Genomic DNA, 6,000 nt, shown 5'->3' on the forward strand with positions numbered 1-6,000 from the left:
ACAAGTTACAAGTATACAAAGCACTTTCTACTAATGACTATGTTCCTATGTATTATAAATACACTCAAAGAACTTTACATATGTACATAACATGCAGTGGAAGTGATATATATACATAAACACATATTTTTGTGTTAAATTTTGTGTTAAATTTAAACTGATACATAATAAAAAGAAACACAGTAAAACATAAAATGTCTTTAACGTGTCTGTAAAACACTGTTTCCAACTTTTCAAACTTTCAAATATTAGAATTATTGTTCAGACTTTTAATATATAGTTTGATTACTCAGCAGTATCATAAATCTATAGAGCGACTCACTGCACACTCTCATGTGATTAAGTGACTAAGGCTGGAAAAGTTTGAGAACTCATCCAAATGATCCCAGAAATGCTGAATATTTCAGGATGACACATGGAGAACTTTTTTGGGGGGTGGGGGTTAGACAGCACCATGAAGCTCCCAGCAGACCACCCTCCTCTGAAGCCGTGGATGATATCTTTAGGTGCTCTGACAGGTGAACCTAATGCGCAGGAATGTTCCAATGCTTTGATCTTCCCACTGACTTTCAGTCGTTTTTAAAGTCTCGGGAATTCAAGTGTGCTTGTACAAATGTAGTCTGACGTTGCTCTAGCTCTACCACAGATTGGCAGATGTGCCGTCACGGCTGTTGTTTCAGGGCTCTCGACTCTGACTCCTGCTGTGTCCTGCACATGTAATCTACATGGGGGGTCAGCTAAGACACACTGATGGTTTCATCCTGCGCCTCAATATACATCTGGGATTTATTCCAGAAAGCATCATCCTGGGTTCCTTACATTTAGAAGAGAATAATTTGGGAAAGAATAAGAAATATCAGAATAACCAAAAATATACAACAATTAAAAGTTGCTGACCTACTGGCTGGGTGCCATTTACCAGTTCATGCATGACTTTTATTTATTTATTTATTTTAGGTTGTGATACAATTAAAAAACGGAAATTTCCACCACATAATTTGGGAAACTCTGACAGAAATACTGTGTCTCATAAAGAAAACACAGTAACCTTGATTTGCAAAATGTGAGGATATGGCTGTTTTGATTTATGTAGCACTGGAACTGTTAAACTGAAGTTATAACTGTCACCTCACAGGAAGATGGGGTGAACCCTCCACTCAGCTGGGGCCTGCATGTTCGTCCCGTGGCTGTGTGAGTTTACTCCAAGTAATCTTCTTCCCACAACCCAAAGAGATGCTTATTAGGTTAAGTTGGTGATTCCAAACTCTCGCTCCACATTATCGCTGCAATAGACTTGCAACCTGTCCAGGGTGTGCCCTGCTTCCTGCTCAGTGACATAGAGATAGGCTTCACTCGCCGTGTGACCCTTAATTAAGAAAATGGATGGATAGTGTTCTTCCCTCCACTAGAGTTCCAGAGAATTGGTGCCAAGCTGTCTTGAATAAGATGACACATGGTGGCCACACATTTGATGTTTTTCTCTTTTATAAGAACTAAACACGTGCATTTTACACACATTTTTTACTCTGGTCTTTTATCCTGTCTTCCTTCTCCACAGAGAAGGTTGCAGCACATGGTCCCGCCCCTCCCTGAGCCTGGTTCTGCCGGAGGTTTCTTCCTGTTAAAAGGGAGTTTTTCCTTCCCACTGTCGCCAAAGTGCTTCCTCATAGGGGGACATATGACTGTTGGGTTTTTTCTCTGTATGTATTATTGTAGGGTCTACTTTACAATATAAAGCGCCTTGAGAAGACTGTTGTTGTAATTTTCCGCTATATAAATAAAATGGAATTGAATGGTGAATGGCCTGTATTTGTATAGCGCTTTTTCTAGTCCCTAAGGACCCCAAAGCGCTTTACACAACCTGTCATTCACACACCGGTGATGGCAAGCTACATTGTAGCCACAGCCACCCTGGGGCGCACTGACAGAGGCGAGGCTGCCGGACACTGGCGCCACCGGGCCCTCTGACCACCACCAGTAGGCAACGGGTGAAGTGTCTTGCCCAAGGACACAACGACCGAGACTGTCCGAGCCAGGGCTCGAACCGGCAACCTTCTGATTACAAGGCGAACTCCCAACTCTTGAGCCACGATCACCCCTTTGAATTGAATTGAATTGAATTGAATTGAATTGTTTTTCCAAAAAGCATAAAAGGTTGAGACATTTTTTATTATTTTTGAAGACATTGTGAACAGAATGTGGGCAACACTTCATTATGCCCTTTTATTGCTTGTTTGAGTCCAACAATAAGTTAATAAATCCAAACCAAAAACCTTAAGTGATGTAATACATAACCAAAGTTGACTGAGCTCTCACAAAAAGCAAATCTCCAGAATCCTATTTTCCTAACTGAATAACAATGAACTAAACAGAGCTTTTTAGATTTAGTCAATCATATGTTTAGGAAATATGCGAACCAGCACATCACTTTGCTTGAAAACCTAATAAAACCACACCTACCATCCATCTTTAAACCAGGACAGGACAATGAGTTGTTGCTTCAGTTTGCTCTGTCAACAGAAGCAGCATGAAAGCTGCTGCCTCCCACACCAACAACATCACAACATATCATTAGGTGCACTTTCTATTCACTGCTCCTCACTGACAATTTAAGAGATCATCCCTTTGCTGCAGCCACAGATCTGAGAGCCTGCAGAGTCGCAGCGTGGAGCTTTGTTTCCCTTTCATGAGTGCAGATCTTCATCATTACACAGGAGCTGGTTTCCTGCTGCCAGTCGTGGCAGTCGCTCCGCAGTTTTAGGGAAAGACTTTTTCCAACATGGCCACCGTGCACTCAGATTAAAGGTGACCCCTGCTAATAGCTCAGCGGCCTCCATTTAAACTTCACCACCCTCCTAACAATAAAAGCATCAATTTTCACGAAGCCCCTTAAACCCCTCAAACAGCGAATAATTGAGCCTCGTACTTAGCCGGTCTTATCTCTGCAGGGTGTTGCTCTCATGAAGTGGCTGTTTGCACTCGTACTCGTTAAACACCAATAGACTCCACACACAGACGGGCATGCCCGCTCAAACCTTCCTCCACCCTTTGCTCTATTAATTTCCCCTCTATTTCTGTCATTCCTGCACACAAACACACACTCAGGCACCCACATCACCCCAGGGGGTCCTGCTTTCATTAAGTCATACACTGCAAACCAATGGGGGCTCTTCATAATCATCAATCCAGATTAAACACAAATCTCCAGTTTCGACTCGAGTTATCTAACACCGCTTCATGTTACTTAACGTAACGTATGACAGGGACTAGAAAGAGAGGGCATATTTCTCCTGTTTTGGCTTCCTGTTAAATCCAGAATTGAATTCAAAATCCTGCTCCTCACATACAAGGTCTTAAATAATCAGGCCCCATCTTATCTTAATGACCTTGTAGTACCATATCACCCTATTAGAGCACTTCGCTCTCGCTCTGCTGGCCTACTTGTTGTTCCTAGAGTATTTAAAAGTAGAATGGGAGGCAGAGCCTTCAGTTTTCAGGCCCCTCTTCTGTGGAACCAGCTTCCAGTTTGGATTCGGGAGACAGACACTATCTCTACTTTTAAGATTAGGCTTAAAACTTTCCTTTTTGCTAAAGCATATAGTTAGGGCTGGACCAGGTGACCCTGAATCCTCCCTTAGTTATGCTGCAATAGACGTAGGCTGCCGGGGATTCCCATGATGCATTGAGTTTTTCCTTTCCAGTCACCTTTCTCACTCACTATGTATTAACAGACCTCTCTGCATTGAATTATATCTGTTATTAATCTCTGTCTCTCTTCCACAGCATGTCTTTTATCCTGTCTTCCTTCTCTCACCCCAACCGGTCGCAGCAGATGGCCCCGCCCCTCCCTGAGCCTGGTTCTGCCGGAGGTTTCTTCCTGTTAAAAGGGAGTTTTTCCTTCCCACTGTCGCCAAAGTGCTTGCTCATAGGGGGTTTTTCTCTGTATCTATGAAGCACCTTGAGGCGACTTTTGTTGTGATTTGGCGCTATATAAATAGGATTGAATTGAATTGAATTGAACGTAAAGCAGCAGTTGTGGCCATTTTGTATTTCTCTTATCAGGATGTTTGGGGTTTTTTTTAATAAACGAAAGTCATTTGTAGACATCCAACCATTTGTTCTGAAGCTTATCTTCACTATCTGACATTTGAAGCAGTCCCCAGACTCCACTCACCCAACTGCCCCTGCTGTCTCCCCACATTTTCCTCCATGTCTGAATCAATGGCAGAAGACATTTTTCCCGAAACATAATTTTCTGTATGAGAGAATATAGTATCCAGGCCAAAGGTGAGTGTTGCAAGAAGACCAGTAAGCACAGTCTCTTCGGTTTTATCGATAAAAGCAAACCAAAGGGTCGGAGTTTATTTTCCACAAGAGACGACAAATATAAAATATTGAGTGGGGCAAATGGTGACACAGCTATCTAACTGAAGTTCAACAGTTAGACGCAACACCTCGGCCTTGGAGAAGACAAATAGGAGCTTCACATTCAAGCAGAATTAATAATCATGCCTTTCATACACATGAAAAAACCATATGCTCATAAAGGACAGAAGGATCTGTGCTGCAGTTCATTCAAGTGGAAAAGATGGAAAGTGTACAGAGAAATTATCAAATACTTCTACTTCTTTTTTGTCCTTCGTACATCCACTGCAGAACCCTCACATCTACATATATCTCCACATATTAGGATTTTGAATTATATGTAACACTTTAAATCAGCAGCCTCCAGTCTGTGACTTTAGCACTTCACGCGTCACATTTCATGACTGCAGTTCCACAAAGGAGACAATCCCCTCTAAACTTCTCACATGGTCACATCAGTTTGAGGTCACAGAGCTTTTGTGTTCACACAGAAAGGCGAAGATCTGAAAAATGTCAACAAATCGGAAAAGGGTTGTCACAACTGCTCAGGTTTATCTTGTGACCGTTCTGACCCTTTTGCCTCATGCCCCAGAAAAGCTGGCTGTTTCGTGAGTAGGTTAACTAAACCATAAGATCCTAAATATAGCTGCAACTATATATTAGCCATTACTTTTGATACTTTAAGCACATGGATTTGAAATCTAGGCATTTTCTAATGTTCTTCATTATGGCTGGTTAATGAGTGAGACTGTACATGTCTTCTACAGGAATATAAAACCTTTTTGCTCAGAGAAATGATTTCCAACCAGTGAGACATGTTTGACATTTCTACATGATAACAGCTGAAGGACGGACATCCTGAGTGTAGCATCAGTATGATAATAAGAAAAGGGAAGCAGTCTGTCAGAATCTTCTTTTACACTGAAGTGTGTGGAGAAAGGGTAAAAGTGACAACCAATACGCTGTAGGTGAGAAATCCACTATCTAGCTCTCAAATCTCCAATTAGAGGAAAAGTAATTCACAACACATTATCAATCTGAACGCTGTCAATTTTGATAAGATCTTTCTAGCTATGACAGATGACTGTAAATAACTGACCAAGTCACTGCTGTTGTGTTAATTGCATAAACGTGTACAGTTGTCTTGTACTGTGTGAAGCTACAAGTATTTAATAAACTGTAAGTTGTGCTAGTGGCTGAAAGCTCCTCTTAACTGTAACCGTCAAATCCGGTTTAGGCTACATTCTCAGTGTTGGTGAAGCAGTTGGAAAGTCTGACAAGCCTTACAACTCTTCTCTAGTTTTCATACAGGAGCGGCTTTGAGGCTTGTTTCTTGATCCTTGTTTTCCATTTGATTTGGGTTTGGTATTTCTTGTTGTTTTTGTGTTTTTGTTTTGTTTTAACCCGTGTACAGAACATGTTTGGATGAGAGCTATTGATGACTAAGCTTACCTTAGTCATCACGGTTTATCTGTTTTCCTGTTTACTGTGAAACTGAATGAACTGCTTGTTCTGACCCACGAAAACAGGCTTAAAATAAAATGTAGACTGTCCAGTTCCTTAGAGAGTCTTTTAAAACAGCTAAACACTGAACAAAGCCAGGGCCTTGCCCATTAGGGTAGCCACACCCTAAAG

Source organism: Neolamprologus brichardi, chromosome 5 (assembly GCF_056152115.1).
Source record: "Neolamprologus brichardi isolate AB-2024 chromosome 5, ASM5615211v1, whole genome shotgun sequence".
Classification (NCBI taxonomy): Eukaryota; Metazoa; Chordata; class Actinopteri; order Cichliformes; family Cichlidae; genus Neolamprologus; species Neolamprologus brichardi.